The sequence below is a fragment of the Hemiscyllium ocellatum genome, chromosome 6 (assembly GCF_020745735.1).
Source record: "Hemiscyllium ocellatum isolate sHemOce1 chromosome 6, sHemOce1.pat.X.cur, whole genome shotgun sequence".
NCBI lineage: Eukaryota > Metazoa > Chordata > Chondrichthyes > Orectolobiformes > Hemiscylliidae > Hemiscyllium > Hemiscyllium ocellatum.
In genome coordinates, this window is record NC_083406.1 from 77,332,659 (window position 1) to 77,352,103 (window position 19,445).

At 41.0% G+C, this 19,445-nt stretch overlaps 1 protein-coding gene across 3 annotated transcripts in view; it reads left to right on the top strand.

The window, feature by feature from the left end:
• The window catches only part of aasdhppt (aminoadipate-semialdehyde dehydrogenase-phosphopantetheinyl transferase), an 86,537-nt gene that overhangs the window by 60,771 nt on the left and 6,321 nt on the right, over positions 1–19,445 (top strand). The gene's annotated exons all lie outside the window — the stretch shown is intronic.

The window sequence follows — 19,445 nt, forward strand, 5'->3', positions numbered from 1 at the left end:
GTAATCTGGACATTTTGCAAGATGTCACCATCTATTTCCCTACAGTCTATATCTTCCATATCCTTTTCCACAGTAAATACTGATGCAAAATATTCATTTAGTATCTCCCCCATTTTCTGTGGCTCCACACAAAGACTGCCTTGCTGATCTTTGAGGGGCCCTATTCTCTCCCTAGTTATCCTTTTGTCCTTAATATATTTGTAAAAACCCTTTGGATTCTCCTTAATTCTATTTGCCAAAGCTATCTCATGTCCCCGTTTTGCCCTCCTGATTTCCCACTTAAGTATACTCCTACTTCCTTTATACTCTTCTAACGATTCACTTGATCTATCCTGTCTATGCCTGACATATGCTTCCTCCTCTTTCTGAACCAAACCCTCAATTTCTTTAGTCATCCAGCATTCCTTATACCTACCAGCCTTCCCTTTCACCCTGACAGGAATATACTTTCTCTGGATTCTTGTTATCTCATTTCTGAAGGCTTCCCATTTTCCAGCCGTCCCTTTACCTGCAAACATCTGCCTGCAATCAGCTTTTGAAAGTTCTTGCCTAATACTGTCAAAATTGGCCTTTCTCCAATTTAGGACTTTAACTTTTAGATCTGGTCTATCCTTTTCCATCACTATTTTAAAACGAATAGAATTATAGTCGCTGCCCCCAAAGTGCTCCCCCATTGACACATCAGTCACCTGCCCTGCCTTATTTCCCAAGAGTAGGTCAAGTTTTGCACCTTCTCTAGTAGGTACATCCACATACTGAATACATACTTAAGAAATTCCTCTCCATCTAAACCTTTAACACTATGGCAGTCCCAGTTGATGTTTGGAAAGTTAAAATCCCCTACCATAACTACCCTATTATTCTTACAGATAGCGGAGATCTCCTTACAAGTTTGTTTCTCAATTTCCCTCTGACTATTGGGAGGTCTATAATACAATCCCAATAAGGTGATCATCCCTTTCTTATTTCTCAGTTCCACCCAAATAACTTCCCTGGATGTATTTCGGGGAATATCCTCCCTCAGCATAGCTGTAATGCTATCCCTTATCAAAAATGCCACTCCCCCTCCTCTCTTGCCTCCCTTTCTATCCTTCCAGTAGCATTTGTATCCTGGGACATTAAGCTGCCAGTCCTGCCCATCCTGCCATGTTTCCATAATTGCTATGATATACCAGTCCCATGTTCCTAACCATGCCATGAGTTCATCTGCCTTCCCTGTTAGGCCCCTTGCATTGAAATAAATGCAGTTTAATTTATTAGTCTTACCTTGTCCCTGCCTGCCCTGACTGTTTGACTCACTTCTGTTCTCAGCTGTACCCATTTCAGATCGATCTCTTTCCTCACTATCTCCCTGGGTCCCACCCCCACCTTACTAGTTTAAATCCTCCCAAGCAGTTCTAGCAAATTTCCCTGCAGTATATTAGTCCCCTTCCAATTTAGGTGCAATCCATCCTTCTTGTTCAGGTCACTTCTACCCCAAAAGAGATTCCAATGATCCAAAAATGTGAATCCTTCTACCATACACCAGCTCCTCAGCCATGCATTCATCTGCTCTATCCTCCTATTCCTGCCCTCACTAGCTCATAGCACTGGGAGTAATCCAGATATTACTACCCTTGAGGACCTACTTTTTAAATTTCTGCCTATTCTCAAAATAAATGCTATCATTGCATTTGCTTGCCTAACTACTGACTCAACCTGCAAGTTATCTTGAGAGAATCCTGCACTAGGACTCCCAAGTCTCATTGCTCTTCAGATTTCTGAATTTTCTCCCCATTTAGAAAATAATCCATGCCTCTATTCTTCCTACCAAAGTGCATGACCTCACATTTTCCCATGTTGTATTCCATCTGTCACTTCTTAGCCCACTCTCCTGAACTGTCCAAATCCTTCTGCAGCCACCCCACCTCCTTACTGTTACTTGTCCCTCTACCTATCTTCGTATCGTCTGCAAACTTAGCCAAAATGTCCTCAGTTCTTTCATCTAGGTTATTAATATATAAAGTGATAATTTGTCGTCCCAACACTGACACTTGCAGAACACTGGCTGCCATCCTGAGAAGGATCCTTTTATCCCCACTCTCTGCTTTCTGCCAGACAGTCAAGCTTCTATCCATGCTAGCACCTTGCTGCTGACACCATGGACTCTTATCTTACTCAGTAGAAGTCCACGTGGCTCTCCTTTATCTAACTTGATAATTACTTCCTCAAAGAATGCTAGCAGATTTGTCAGGCTTGACCTCCTCTTGATGAAATTATGTTGACGTTGCCCTATTTTACCATACACTTCCAAGTAATCAGAAATATCATCCTTCACCATTCATTCCACGATTTTATCCATGACCAAGGTTAGGCTAATCAGTCTGTAATTTTCATTCTATTCCCTCACCCCTTTTTAAGCAGAGGTGTCACGCTAGCGCTTTTCCAGTCCTCTGGGAGTCTCCCTGATTCTAGTGATTCCTGAAAGATCGCTACTAACACCTCCACTGTCTCTTCAGCTATCTCCCCTTAGAATCCTGAGTTGTAGTCCATCTGGTCCAGGTGATTTATCCACCTTCAGGCCATTGAGTTTTTGTAGTACCTTCTCCTTGGTGATGGCCACCATACTCTCTCTCCACTCCTGAAGTTTTTGGATATTACTCATGTCTTTCACTGTGATGACTGACACAAAGTAATTATTCAGTTCCTCAGCCATTTCTTTGTTCCTCACTACTATCCCGTGTAATATTTCAGCGGCTCAATGTCTACTTTTGTCTCTCTTTTGCCCTTCATATATCTAAAGAAACTCTTACAGTCTTTCTTTATATTACTGGCTAGCTTAGCCTCATATTTAATCTTCTCCCTCCTTTTTTTTTGTTGCCCCCTGTTGGTCTTGAAGCATCCCAATTCTCTGGTTTCCCACTACCCTTCACCCATTCGATGCTTTCTCTTTTGCTTTTATGCTATCCCTGACTTCCATATTCAGCTGTAGTTGCCTCATCCTCCCTGTATCATGTTTCTTTTTCCTCAGGATGAATCTACACTGTCTCCTGAATTATTTGCAGAAATTCCTGCCATTGCTGTTCCACTGCCTTTCCTGCTTGGCTCCTTTCCCAGTCATTTCAACCCAGCTTCTCCCTCATGGCTTTGGAGTTGCCTTTATTCAGCTGTAATACCATTACCTCTGATTCTATCTTCTCCCTCTCAAATTGCAGAGTAAATTCAATCATATTATAATCACTGCCTCCAAAGGGTTCCTTCACCTTAAGCTCCCTTATCAAATCTGCCTCATTGCACAACACTATATCCGGTATTGCCTGTTCCCTAGTTGGCTCCACCAAAAGCTGCTCCAAAAAGACATCTTGTAGACATTCCACAAATTCCTTTTCTTACAATCCACTACCAACCTGATTTTCCCAGTCAACCTGCATATTGAATTCCCCTATGATCGCTGTAACTTTGCCTTTCCTACACATCTTTTCTATCTCCTGGCGTATCTTGCATCCTAGCTCTTGACCACTGTTTGGAAGCTTGTACAAAACTCTAACTATGTTTTTTTTTTAACCTTTGAAGTTCCTCAATTCCACCCATACAGATTCTACACCATCTGACCCTACTTTGTTTCTTACTATTTATTTAATTTCATTTCTTAGTAATAAGGCAACTCCACCCCTTCTGCCCACCTGCCTAACTTTTTCGATAGATGTATATCCTCGAATATTCAGCTCCCAATCCTGATCCCCTTGCAGCCACATCTCAGAGATGCCCGCCATGTCAAATCCTGCCAATTTCAATCTGCGCTACAAGCTAATTTACCTTTATTGCTTATACTGTGTCCATTCAGATATAACATCTTCAGTCCTGCATTAATTGTCCCTCTTCTCACTGTCATTCGTTTGTCCCCTGTGCTTGAATTTTGATTGCTAAACCCTTTCCATATACTCTGTCCTATTTGTGTCGGTGCTGGAAATTTTAATAAATTCTCCTGAGTTCTGCAGTCTTACTCCCTCCTTTAATTCAGGTTTTCTAATTTCCCCTATAACTGAAACCCACCGCCTCATCTTCACCATGGATATCCAATCTCTCTACACCTCCATCCGCCATGATCAGAGCTTCCAAGCCCTCCGTTTTTTCCTCTCCAGACGTCCCCAACAGTACCCTTCCACCGACACTGTCATTCGTTTGGTTGGACTGGTCCTCACTCTTAACAATTTCTCGTTTGAATCCTCCCACTTCCTCCAGACCAAAGGGCTAGCCATGGGCACACGTATGGGCCTCAGCTATGTCTGTCTCTTTGCTGGCTACGTAGAACAGTCGATCTTCTGTAATTACACCGGCAGCACTCCACACCTCTTCCTCCGCTACATTGATGACTGCATTGGCGCCACCTCGTGCTCCTGCGAGGAGGTTGAGCAATTCATCAACTTCACCAACACGTTCCACCCTGACCTTAAATTTACCTGGACCATCTCTGACACCTCCCTCCCCTTCCTGGACCTCTCCATCTCCATTAATGACGACTGACTTGACACTGACATTTTTTACAAACCCACCGACTCCCACAGCTACCTGGATTACACCTCTTCCCAGCCTACCTCTTATAAAAATGCCATCCCGTATTCCCAATTCCTCCACCTCCACCGTATCTGCTCCCAGGAGGACCAGTTCCAGCATAGAACACACCAGATGGCCTCCTTCTTTAGAGACCACAATTTCCCTTCCCACGTGGTTAAAGATGCCCTCCAATGCATCTCGTCCACATCCTGCACCTCCGCCCTCAGACCCCACTCCTCCAACCGTAACAAGGACAGAACGCCACTGGTGCTCACCTTCCACTCTACAAACCTTCACATAAACCAAGTCATCCGCCGACATTTCCACCACCTCCAAAAAGACCCCACCACCAGGGATATATTTCCCTCCCCACCCCTTTCCGCCTTCCGCAAAGACCGTTCCCTCCGTGACTACTTGGTCAGGTCCACGCCCCCCTACAACCCACCCTCCCATCCTGGCACTTTCCCCTGCCACCGCAGGAACTGTAAAACCTGTGCCCACACCTCCTCCCTCACCTCTATCCAAGGCCCTAAAGGAGCCTTCCACATCCACCAAAGTTTTGCCTGCACATTCACTAATTTCATTTATTGTATCCGTTGCTCCCGATGCGGTCTCCTCTACATTGGGGAGACTGGGCGCCTCCTAGCAGAGTGCTTTAGGGAACATCTCCGAGACACCCGCACCAATCAACCACACCGCCCTGTGGCTCAACATTTCAACTCCCCCTCCCACTCTGCCGAGGACATGGAGGTCCTGGGCCTCCTTCACCGCCGCTCCCTCACCGCCAGACGCCTGGAGGAAGAACGCCTCATCTTCCGCCTCGGAACACTTCAACCCCAGGGCATCAATGTGGACTTCAACAGTTTCCTCATTTCCCCTTCCCCCACCTCACCCGAGTTCCAAACTTCCAGCTCAGCACTGTCCCCATGACTTGTCCGGACTTGTCCGACCTGCCTAGCTCCTTTTCCACCTATCCACTCCACCCTCTCCTCCCTGACCTATCACCTTCATCCCCTCCCCCACTCACCCATTGTACTCTATGCTACTTTCTTCCCACCCCCACCCTCCTCTAGCTTATCTTTCCACACTTCCAGCTCACTGCCTTTATTCCTGATGAAGGGCTTTTGCCCGAAACGTCGATTTCACTGCACTTTGGTTGCTGCCTGAACTGCTGTGCTCTTCCAGCACCACTGATCCAGAATCTGGTTTCCAGCATCTGTAGTCATTGTTTTACCCCCATCCCATTTAGTTTAAAGCTCTGTGTATAGCCCTAATTACACAATTCGTTAGGACTCTGGTCCTAGCTCAGATGAAGACCTTCCCATTGGAACAGGTCTCTTCTTCCCCAGTACTGGTGCCAATGTCCCATGAATTCAAACCCATTTCTCCCATGCTAACCTTTGAGCACACATTTACCTGCTTAATCTTATTGACCCTGTGCCAATTAGCTCAGGTAGTAATCCAGAGATGATTAACTTTTTGGTTCTGCTTTCTAATCTAGCTGTTCATGCTCCTTTAGCAGAACCTCTGCCCTCATTTTATCGATGTTGTTGGTACCTATGTGGACTACGATCAACGGACCTTTATCCTCCCACTCCAAGTTCCTCTGCAGCCCAGATGAGATATTCCGAACCCGAGCACCAGGCAGGCAACACAACCTTCAGGACTCTCGATCCTGGTCACAGATAACAGTGCCTAAGCCTCTAACTATACTATCCCCAATTACAAGAACATTACTCTTCTCCCCCCCCCACTTGAATGGCTCCCTGCACCATGGTATTGCAGTCAGTTGGTTCATCTTCCCTGTAATCCCCACTTCCATCCTCACAGGGAGCAGAACTCTTAATCTGTTGGACAAGGACAAGGGCTGAGGCTCCTGCAATTCTCCCCCCTGGATCTCCCCACCTGCCTCACTCACAATCATACCCATCTGTCCCTGAAACACAGCATCCAATTCTCCCCCTCCCTGATGGTTCACAATGTTTAAAGTTCAGACTGCAGCTCATCGACTCTGAGCCAGAGTTCTTCCAGCAACCAACATTTACTACAGACATGGTCACTGGAATTTGCTTTTTTTAAAATTTTAACTGGTTTTGTACCTCTGTTTATGCAAGTTGTAAGCAATAAATTAGTGAGATTCAATGTAACGCAGACCCCTTTTTAGCCAATCAAATCATAGCCCTGATGTGACATCAGTTTTCAGTTTCTCCTCAGTCAAAACCGTTTTGAATCAGAATCTCGTGCTCTTCGTTCGCTCCCACTCAGCTCCAGTCCCAAAGTGCAGGCCCCAAAGCCACAAGGTAAGTTTTTATAATCTCGTACCTTCTCAGACTGCTCTCCATTTGCTCCCGCTCTGATCCCGAAGTGAAGGCCCCAGTTTGTGAGGTAAGGTTTTATAATCTCTCACGGTCCCAGACTGCCTTATTTGGATGCCTCCTGGTTACAGAAATTAAAGTTAAATTGGGGCATGATTAATAGGCAGCCAGACTCAAAATGCATTTGCAAGAGTTTTGCAGGAGCACATGTAAAAAGGGAGAAATGAGAATCTTTCAAAGACACCGTAGAGTACTCAGGCCATGTAATTGATGCTGAGAGACTACACAAGCACACAAGTCAATGGATGTTGTCATGAAGACCCCCAAACAAGAGAATGCATCTCAACTGAGATTGTTCTTGAGACTTGTAGATTACTATGGCAAGTTCATATCTGATCTGGCAACCATATTTGAAGCCCTGCATTGGTTGCTGAGAATGGGATGACTATGGAAGTGAACCCAGGAATGTGAGGAGGCTTACTGGTAGGTGAAGCAAACCCTAAATTGGTCAGAAGTGTTGGCCTATTTTGACTCAAAGTTGCCACTACAGTTAGCATGCAACACCTTGCCTTATGGGCTTGGTACTGCACTGTCACACATCTTGCTGAATTGAGAGGAAGGCGCATCATTAATAACCTCAATGCGAATGTGAAAACAGAGGAATATGCCGAATTGGGAAAGGAAGGATTGAGTATAGTTTTCATTATTAAGAAGTTCACCCATTTCCTTTACAGCAGGCACTTTGTGCTGGTGACAGACCACAGACTACGCACCTCCCATTTTTGCTCACATACAGGAGTACTGACAATGACAGCAGCATACCTGCAGAAATGGGCACTGGCTCTGTCAGCCTACTCACATGAAATCAGAAGCCATTCCTGAAGAAGGGCTTATGCCTGAAACATTAACTCTCCTGCTCCTTGGATGCTGCCTGACCTGCTGTGCTTTTCCAGCAACACATTTTTCAGCAAATGAAATCAGATACCAACATCGGAGAACCATAGTAATGCAGATGCTTTGACAAAGTTACCATTAGTGGAAAAGAAGGATGTTGCCAACTGGAACCTGAAAATTACGTACTTTTCCCAGGAAGACAAAGTACCGGTGTCAGCGGGTTAGGTATTGCCCCTTTAAGAGAGTGGGTCAGGTGACCTGGCACAGGAACTAGGAAAGACAATCTAGGGCCGACTGAAGCTGAGAGGATGCTAGTTTACCTTCCGACTATCTCGTGCTATTTATAGTTCCAGTGAATCACAACTATTACAAATGTAGTCTCTCAAAATTTGTAGATGATACAAAGGTGGGTGGAAGTGGGTGCTGTGAGGAGTATGCAGAGATGCTGGAGTGTGATTTGGACAGGTTGTGTAAGTGTTCGAGTGTATGCCGTATAATGTGGGTAATATGAGGTTATCCGCCTAGGTAGCAAACATAGGAAGGCAGATTATTATTGAATGGCTGTAAGTTGAGAGGAGGGATTGTTTAATGAGACCCATGTGTCATTGTGCATTAGCTGCTAAAGTAGGCAGGCAGTAAAGAAGGTAAAACTGTATCATGGCCTTCATAATGAGAGGATTTGAGTGCAGGAACAAGGGTGTCTTGCTGCAACTTTGGTGATTGGTGATGCTATACCCGGAATGTTGTATCAGTTTTGATCTCCTTATCTGAAAAAGGATGTTCTTGCCATTGAGGGAGCACAACAAAAGTTTACCAAATTGATTCTTGGGATGGCAGAACTGACACATCAGGAGAGGTTGAGTTGGTCAAGATTGTGTTTACTGGACTTTAGAAGAATATGGAAGGATCTTATGGAAGCTATAAAATTCTTTGAAGACAGACAGGTCAGAGGCAGGGAGGATGTCCCTGGTGGTTGAAGCGTCCAGAATCAGAGGGCATAGTTTAAAGATAAGGGGTAAACCTTTTAAGATTGAGATGAGAAAAATTGTCTTCACCCAGAGAATGGTGAGCCTGTGGAATTCACTACCACAGAACGTAATTAAGGCCAAAACATGATGTATTTTTGAGAAGGAGGTAGCCTGGTGAGAGGTATCAAAGATGTGAAGGAAAGGCGTGATGAGGGTATTGAAGTCGATGATTAGCCATGATCATATTGAATGTTAGAACAGGCTCAAGAGATCAAATACTCTAGACCTGCTCCTGTCTTCTATGATTCTATTAAGATGTGAGGGAGACTTCAAGATGTCCTGTTAGTACCTGGGGGTTTAAAGTATAGATGTTTATAAAATATACTGATAAGTCAGTGCTTTGATTAATTCTTGTATAGTAAAAGTTTTGTTTAAGAAGTGCATAGTTGTGGATCATAATTTCAGTTAAACACTGGGAGCTCAAACTTCTTTGTAAAGATTAATGCTCTCCCAAAAGATCGTTACACAGTACTGTCCAATAGCATTTGCTGAGTAATAATTTGCTTGCTGATGCTTAGACTGGGTTCAACCAGACCACTGCCCCAAGACCTTATTAAAGCTTTGGTCCAGCTATGCATGAAAGAGCTGAATTTCTGGGGTAAGGTGAAAGCACCTTTAACATCATAGATCCTTGGCAAAATTGAAATCATTGGGAATTTGAGGTGAATCTCCGTACTGATAACAGTCATGTCAAGCACCTGAATGTTTGTATTGTTGAACGTCATTCATCTCAATCCTAGGACATTGTTGCATGAGATCCTCAGAGTTGTGCTCTCCTACACTCTACATTAAATCAGAATTGAATAGAGGTTATGCCAGGTCATGAGATTGCAGATTGTGCTGGAGTACTATTCTGCTGCTGTTGATAGCTGACAGCACCTCCTGGATGCCTTGTCTTGAGTTGCTAGATCTGTTCAAAGTCTGAGCCATTTGGCACAGTGTGCTGTCACACAACACAATGGAGGGTATTCTCAATGTGAAAGCAGGACTTTACCTCCACAAGGCCTATGTTGTGGTGACTTTTAGCAATACTGTCATAGCTGCATCTACAGCTAGCTGGTTGATAAGGATATGATATTTTTCCCTGTTGCTGGCACCCTCACTATTGCCGCCGACCCAGTCTAGCAGCTGTGTCCTTTAGACCTGACCAACTAACTAAGTTAGTGCTGCTGCTGCTGCTTGTTGTTGAACTGCCCCAGAGTACATTTGTGCCTTTGCTACCCTCAGTGCTTCCTCCAAGTGTTGTTCAACATGGAGGAATGCTGATTCAGCAGCCAAGGGAGGATGGTATGTGGTACACAGCAGGAGCTTTCCTTACCCATGTTTAACTTGAAGCTGTGAGACTTCCTGAGGTTCAGAGTTAATGTTGAGGCCTCCCAGAACACCACCTTCACAACTGAATGCCACTGTGCCATCACCTGTGCTTGGCCTATCCTGCCGGTGGGACAGAACATATCCAGGAATAGTGATGGTACTGTCTGGGCAATTGTCTGCTTTGATTTTGCAACTATGACTATATCAGACTGAGATCATTCTCCCAATTTTGGCACTAGCCGCAAATGTTAATAAGGAGGCCTTTACAGATCAGTACAGCTTTTTGTACCATTGTATTTTCCAATGTCCAGTTTGATGCTAGATGGTGCATTGGTTTCATTCCTTTGTTGAAACTTTGTACCCAGACAACTGATTGGCCTGCAAGGCCATTTCAGAGGACAGTTGAGAATCAACCACATTGCTGTAGAACAGGACGTACATGTAGGCCCAACCATGTGAGGGCGGCAGATTTCTTTCCCTGAAGGGTAGGAGTGAGGCAGAAGGGTTTTTCTGACAATGGACAATTATAAGGGCATGAATGCAGAGCTAGCAAAGGTGAATTAGCAATTCAGGTTAAGGGGTAGGTCAGTAGAGATACAGTGGCAAACATTTAAGAGGATATTTGAGAAATCACAAAATAGATACATTCCAACAAATAAGGAAACTTCTAAGGGACAGATCCACTTCCCATAATGAATGGGCAATGTCAAAAGGAAGTGTCAAATTAAAAAAAACCATTTAATTGTTGAAAGGATCAGAGGATCAAACAAAATATTTTTAAGAAAACAACAAATTACAAAAAGATTAATGGGGAGGGGGAGAATTAGAGTATGAAAGTTGACCAAAATTCTGAAAAAAAATTGGCAAAGTTTTTTCAGATATTTTAAAAAGAAAAGACTAAACAAAGTAAGTGTTGGCCCTATAGAAAATTAATCAGGGGAATGAGTAATGGAGTATAACGAAAAGCAGACAAATTGAACAGACACTTTGATCAGATATCGAGGTTACTTGTAAAGAGGATAGAAATAACATCCCAGAAATAAATCAGTTCGTAAATTGTTAGAACTGTGAGTTGACAAGTCCCCAGGTACTAACAAATTTCATCCCAGGGTTTTAACACTAGAACTGGCTTGAGGCTGAATGGCCTACTCATTTTTCTATGTTCCTAAAAGAAGTAGCCAGTCAGATCGTTGATGTAAAAACAGAAGTTGCTGGAAAAGCTCAGCAGGTCTGACGGCATTTGTGAAGCGAAATCAGAGTTAACATTTCAGATCCGATGACCTTTCCTCTGAGGATCACCGGACCTGAAACGTTAACTCTGATTTCTCTTCACAGATGCTGCCAGACCTGCTGAGCTTTTCCAGCAATTATGTTTTTGTTTCTGATTTTACAGCATCCCTCAGTTCTTTCAGTTTTTATTTAGAGATTATTGATGCATTGGTTTAATTTCCCAAAAATCATTAGATTCTGTGAAGATTTCTTTAGATTGGATGATAGCAAATGTAACTCCTTTATTCAAAAAGGAAGGAAGGCAGAAAGCAGGAAATTATAGACCATTTAGTTTAACATTTGTCATAGGGAAAATATTATTTAAAATGTAATAATACGGAACCCGGATACGTTCAAGGTAATGTTAGAACCCTTGCTGATTTTCCATTAGTTTTACTTGTACTTTTTTTTATTATTTTTGGTTTAGAGCTGTGAACTAAGAGCTGTAAGGTGACCTTTGGACTGTGAACAGCAGTTTTTGTTAAAAACAAGAGAGCATGCAAGCTGTTATTTGTTCATGAGGCCCAGTCTGAAAGTTATTTACGGTTATTTCTTCTTTAAAATCCTTAACCAAGTAGAAGATGTTTGGCCATAAATGAGGTCAGTACTTGGGAATTAGCACCAGCAAGTCGAGGGGAGGACATGATAATCAAACAGATGGAGGGGCAAGAGTTTTTGAATTGTTTCGAATTGGAATTTCTGACAGATGGACTTTGGCTGATGATGCTAAAGCATGAAGATTTGTAAGCTGTCTATCTTATCTCCCAGTACCAGCTGTTGAAAGTTCAGAGAATAGAATCTCAATTATAAGAGTTAAATGAATATTCCTTGGAGCCTACTGGAATCTATCTGCATTCATCATTGTCATCAGTAACCAAGCAAGATACAATCGCATGTGCCAAGAGATTACAAATCATAGAAACAGTTTAAACGTGAATTGGTCAGTTGAGTCTCATTTATTTTTCTTGTTTGATTTGTTCCCTACTTTTTTTTGTGTCTCTTGTCTTTCTGTGACAGTGGGGAATATAATTAAAGAGGAATGGGTTTAAATCATAGATATTAATTAGATTACCTTATTGTTTCACTTTGCTCTGCCAAAGCTACTTTAATATTTTATATCTTTTGATTAAGCTATAATCCCTGGAGAGGAACCATGGGATCAATTTTGAGGGTAACTGAGTATTTTAATTTTACTGGGTTGCAAATACAGCGGTAAGAAGGCTGGTTTGATTCAGCTCTCTGTCTCCATTTTGTCATAGTAATCAAACTGAGCCAACATATTTTTGTCATAGCAAAATCATGTTTCACTAATTTATTGGAATTCTTTGAAGAAGTAGCTTGTGCAAGGATAATTAGAAACCAGTGTACCAATTGTGTTTAGATTTCCAGAATGGAATTAATAAAGGTGTTGCATCACCGATTATTGTAGAATATAAAGGCCCATGCTGTAGGGAGTAAGATATTGGATAGAAGATTGGGCTGGCTTACAGAAAGCAGAGAATCAGAATTAATGGGTCTTTGTCAGGCTGGCAGGATGTCATAAGTGATGTGCCACAGGGCTCAGTGCTGGGACTCAACTTATTACAATTTATTTTAACTGATTTAGTTGAAGAGAATGAGGGTAATGTAGCTAAATTTATTGATGACACAGGTACAGTTAGGAATATAAAACAAAAGCAGAAATTGCTGGGAAAGCAGAGAAGGTCCAGCAGCATCTGTGCAGCAAAAGCAGAGTTAATGTTTCCTGTCCAGTGACCTTCTTCAGAACTGATTGTAGGTAGGAAGATGTTGATGTAAAAGTTGAAGATGGGGTGGAGAAAGGGGGGGAGGAGTAAATGATAGCTGGAGATGAAGCCCAGAGAGAGAAAGAACAGCAATTGGACAGACAAAGGAATGTGTAAAGGGCCCAGCAATTTCTGTCCTTGTTACTAATTTCCAGCACCCGCAGTTCTTTGCTTTTTTTTAAGACAGCAAGGTAACTTATGAAGAGGACATAAGAAGCCTACAAAGGAATATAGGTTTAACAAATGAGCAAGGATTTGATAAGTGGAGCAAAATATGGGACAGTGGGAAATTGTCCATTTCAGCAAACAGAATTAAGAGGCCTTTATTTAAATGCTGAGAAATTGAAGAGCTCTGAGATGCAGAGATTGGGTGCATAAATCGGCAAAAGATTAGTATGCAGGTACAGCAAGTAATCAGGAAGGTTAATACAATATTATGTTGTTTTGTAAGGGAAAATGAATGCAAGAGAAGGGAGGTTATGCTCAGTTCTATGGGCCTTTGGTGGGACCACATTTTAGAATACTGTGTGCAATATTTACTGGTCATCTTACCGATGGAAGGATTTGAGAGCATCTGAAGCTGTTTAGAGAATGTTTACTAGACTAATATTTGGAATGAGAGGACTGGCTCATGAGGAGAGGCTAGACTCTCGAGTTTTGAAGAGTCAGATGTGATTTAAGTGCTGAGGGGACTTGACCAGATGGATGTTGTAACGATGTTTCCTTCTAGGCGAATCTAGAACTATGAATCATTCTTTGAAACTAAGGGATTGCCCACTTAAGGCAGAGATGAGAGGGGAACAAATTCTCCCAGAGGATTGTGGGTCTTTAGAATTCCCTTCCTCAAGGGGCAGTGAATGCAGAAACTTTAGATATTTGTAAAGTGGAGCTACGTAAATTGGTGATTACCAAGTGGATGAAAGATTATCGAGGGTATTCAGGAATATGAAATTGAGGTTAATATCAGATCTTATTAAAAGGAAGAACATAGCTGGAAGGGCTGAGTGACTTACTCTTGTTCCTTGTTTGCATGTTTTTATTAGCGACGTATTTTTGATTATGGAGCAGGCTATTCTTGCTACGAACTTGTCTGTCATATATTTTATTAGCATTTTGGGTTTACACTTACAATGAAAGGCTCAAACGTGGCAATATTGACACTGGATTGGTAAGCTAAATGCACCCACTTTAGGTTTTATGACGTTTTTGCAACATTGGCTGAGAAAATAATACAGGGAAAAGATAGGGCAACTTGAATAGAGTAACTACCTTCAATTGAAGAGGTAGCAGTGATACAAAATGTCAGAACCAGTGGCTGCCTTTAGTCCTGTAATTTTCATCACTTTGTTTCGCACTACTAATCTAAGCAGAACCACAGCTTCTTGCTACTGGGACTACTGTCAACAGATCTTAATGGCATGAATTAAAACTGGAAGTACAGTACCTGAGTTGCATGATGCACAGTTATGGGAATTAGAGAGGAATTCATACCCACAGAAGAATTCTTTCAATAAAATAGAGTGTCAATTTTCATACATACATAATCAAATCATAAAGTAATTGCCTGCTGGTGAAAATGCAATGCCCAGTTGTGAGAGGAAAATGCTAATAAAAAATATTAACATTGGAATAATTAAGGCAGTCACTGCGGATGTTTTCCACTTTTGCTTATAATTGTTTAGTTTGAATTGTTCTCCAAGGGAAATTCTTTTTCAAAATACAAGGCAAAAAGAAAGCAGTGATTGCATCATTCCCATGTACAAGTATGTACACACCTATTTTTATTGAAGTACCCATTGACAAACCAAAGCGATCCTGAAACCAACCACTAGAACATGAATAGAAGTAATTCTTGGATATATTCCCTGATTTATTCATTCCTCTTACAATGGTTTCAACTGCCCAGATTTTGGTAAAACTATCAATGTTCACTATCATTATAACTGTGAAGCCAACTGGAACTTCAGATACTGCACATTTACAGTTAAGCACAGAAGTCCAGATGATCACAAAGTCCTTGATAAAGTTATGTCTCGCTGATCAATGAGTAACTGGATTTTTAGTATGTTATGCTAGACTGCAATTAATTCTGCACAACATCTCTGGCTCTGAACAATTAATTTTATACTAAAAAGATTACATTTAATAATTATTTTAGTTAGTAGATATCAATTATTAACAATATTATTCACAAGATCAATATTTGGAAATTGAATAATCACTTTTATACTGTTAACATTTTGCATTAAGATGAGGTTTGCCCTTGAGCACCACTAAAACATTTAATTCAGTTCACATGTTGTTCTACCTGCATTCACAGAGACATGTGCATTGCAAACAATGTATATATAGGGTACATTACCTATGTGTCAGATGACAAACTGACATTTTTACATGTTGCTGTCTTTAAAAACCAGCTTCAGAGGTCCAGGCTTATGGATTCACAGCAAAGAAGCAATGTAGAAGTGGTGTATTGCATTGACACATCAGAAAAAAGACTAATACACATATCTTATTTGTTGACAGTATCCTATAAGAACTGTTTTGATTATCAAAAGACCATATGACATAGGACCTCTTCAATGAGGTCATGGCTAATATGATAATCCCCAACTCCACTTTCCTGCCTTTTTTCCATAATTCTTGATTCCTTCACTGATTAAAAATCTGTCTATCTCAACCACTAATATAGTTAACAACCCAGTCTTGACAGCTCACTCTGGCAAAACAGATTTTCTTCCTCAGGAAGAAATGTCAGTCAAGGACACTCAGCCCCAAATCTTTAGGTAAACATCCTCCAAGGTGAAGAATTGCTGAGCAGAAACTGATAGCCAAGTTCTGTACCCATAAAGACAGCAACAACTGTGATCTTGGATTGAGGTCACACTGCATGTGACTCCACCACATTTATGTATCTGTAACATCTTCCTTACTGTCCTGTTTTGATACCATTACCTTAATAAATTGTTATGATCTTTCTACCTTAATTAGTTTGTACAATTTTGGATTACTTATAACTTTGGTTAGACCCCCGGCATGTGATTCTTATATCCATTATGTTATTCTGGTAATTTGCTTTGTCTCCAGCACCATCTTATTTTTAATTATCTTTCTGCCTCATTTATTTGGATTATATGGATTATAGGTCATCCTTTCGCTTGTAATTCAGCTGTTGATACTTCACTCACATCATCTGACACTCTTGATCACCTGCAGAGACCTATTATTCAACCTGTCGACACTCCACTTACACTGTTTCTTTGAATTTCTACTCTCTCTGCCCATTGATCTCTCTGCCTATAAATTCTGTGCCTGTGTGCTTCTCTCTCGTTTTACTTGACACAGGGGCAACACTCCAAAAGCTTTTGATTTCAAATAAATCAGTTGGACTATAACCTGGTGTCATCTGACTTCTGAATTTATTTAAGTGCTGTCTATAGGGCCTTAAAAGATAGTAATTACATTTTCTTTATTTTTCATTTTATTCCTTCAAAATTATGTCTGTGATACATTAAACAAAGTAAAATAGATTTTAAAGCTCTTTATCAAAGTTATTGATAGGGATTTTCATTTTGTCACCTCACACCACGTCACAGGCAATATTCCAGAGTAGACAATTATGCCATCACCACCTCTGTCTTGAGGTTATTCAGTTGCTGTGGTTCTCCTCTGATTGATCTAGTGTAATGGTTGAGTTCTGGAAAGTTATTTCTTGGTTTGTACCTACATTTTTAAAAATTAATTAACACTGTGACCATTCTAAACGTTTCTCTTAGGCCTCATTCCATGGCAGGTTGGCAAAACATTGGTAACTATTATAAACTACTTCTTCGAGCTGAAGAAACATTTGCAGCAAGCCAGTTTGATTTAACAACCTGTTATCAAGGAATGGTTGAAGGTGCTGGATTGTGCAAAGATTAGAAAGTAAGATTTTACCTTGATACTGAGAAACCCACAACTACCTGGACTTATTTCTATTATCATCTCAGTTAACAATTCCAACTATCCTTTTTGAACTGACATTTCCTTTTTGAGTGAATAGAGCAGCAATTTATATCAATTTGACTGGTCAATTTCAAGGCTCAGTGGATTATTTTACAAATCAACTTATCAAACATAGGTATCTAGGTTGTTGAGAGTTCAACTGCAACAAACTTACAAGCACTTGAGACAATAAATAGTAATTAGTTTTAATCAAACTTTTCAAAAAGCAAAGCCTTAAGTCCAAACCCTCATATACTGTCATAACGTTCTTTGACTTTTAAAAATGTTAGGAGATGTTTTTGTCCTGTAATTGCAAATGCCACCTGTTTAAAAATAATATAAAAGATCAATTCAGATAAAACCAAATTGATTAGTCATACAAATGGGAGGTGTGTTCCAGTTCAGAGCCAAAGAAACTACATATGTTTGCTCGTCTTGAACAATTTAGAAACTTTTCCAAATTCCAAGCTTTCAAAAATTAGGTACTCAAATTGCCCTTTTGTCCCAGTATGTAAATCTAATCATCCCTACCCCAGCCTCCACTGTTCACCCTTCCCAGCTTCTTAAGTTTAAAATCAGTCTGAGTGTCTTTAATTAACAGCATCCAAGCACAAAGCCAGCCCACGTCTGTGCATTCAGATCCAGATTATAATTTTCATATGTTCAAAAAACAATTGAGTTTCAATTTTAATCTGAAATTTCTACTCAAATTTTAGTATTTACAACATTTCCTTTTTTTTCCAATTACTTCCCACTTAATCTAGAACTCCCATTCTGAACTTTGCTTCAAACTCAATATAGTAAAACGTACTAGTGCATTATCATAATTTCAAAAAGCAAATGAACTTAAAACATACATCATTAACACAAAATCATTTTTACACACACATTCATTTAACGTTTAAAGTTGCTGATTTACGTAACCCATCTGGTTCACTAATGTCCTTTTGGGAAACTGCCATCCTTACCTGGTCTGACCTACATCTGGCTCCAGATCCACAGTCAGACTCTTAATTGCCCTCTGGGCAGTTAGGGATGGGCAATAAATGCTGCCTCGTCAGCAATGCCCTCATCCTGTGAATGAACAAACGAAAAAAAATTGGGTGGGAAAGCTATTAAAGATTCAATAAGTCATCATGTTCATAGAGTTTGCTACAGGTGAAGATAATGCCCTCAGTTTTCCAATGTTTTAACTTGAATAATTGTGACTTATTTAGGAATCAACATCAGAAAAGCAATCTGTACACATTCTGTGGAGGAGATGAGAAATATTACTTAAGCCATCCTAATTAAAATCACAAATGACATTCATTTTGAGATCCCTTCTTGACTTTCACAGTACCCTAGTCAGTTGATGAATCTGATGACAGTCCTGGGTTTATGTTTCTGCTGCACTTCCTCCACCAGATTTGTAAGATGTCCTAAATATTATCAATTCCCCAAGTTGTCTGTCTGGTTCAACTATCCTATTATCTCTTGGTCATCTTGATTCTCAGCCATTCTTTTCCACAGTTCAGTCCTGATGAGTTAGCTGGCTGTTTCACTCAATTAAATAGCTTGCTGCAGCGATTTCCTAAATTCATTTGTTGTCTGTCACAATGTTATACAAATAACATGAATATGGTTTAAAGGCCTCTGTTTGTGCATCCTACCTAGCTACATAGAATGTCAAATAAACAGATTAAAATGTGTTGTATTGTACCTCTTCCATAATTTTGTGCAACGGTTTTATATTACACTGAAAGATAGAATATAGGAGTGGGAGTCGGCCATCTGGCCCTTCGAGCCAACTCTGCCTTTCACTATGATCAAGCTGATCATCCAACTCAGTGCCCTGTTCCTACTTTCTCTCCATGTCTTTTGATTACTTTGGTCCTAAGAACTTAGGGGGAGGTGATGGCCTAGTGATATTATGAATAGGCCATTAATCCATAGACCCAGGTACTGTCCTTGGGACCCACATTCAAATCATATCACGGCAGATGGTAGAATTTGAATTCAACAAAACTGGTATTAAGAATCAAATGATAACCATGAAACCATTGCCAATTGTTGGCAAAACCCCATCTGGTCTCTAATGTCCTTTAAGGAAGGAAATCTGCCAGACTTACCTGGTCTGGCCTACGTGTGACTCGACATCCTCAGCAATGTGGTTGATTCTCAATTGCCCTTTGGGTAATTAGAGCTGAAAATGTGTTGCTGGAAAAGCGCAGCAGGTCAGGCAACATCCAAGGAGCAGGAGAGTCGACGTTTCGGACATGAGCCCTTCTTCAGGCTCATACCCGAAACATCGACTCTCCTGCTCCTTGGATGCTGCCTGACCT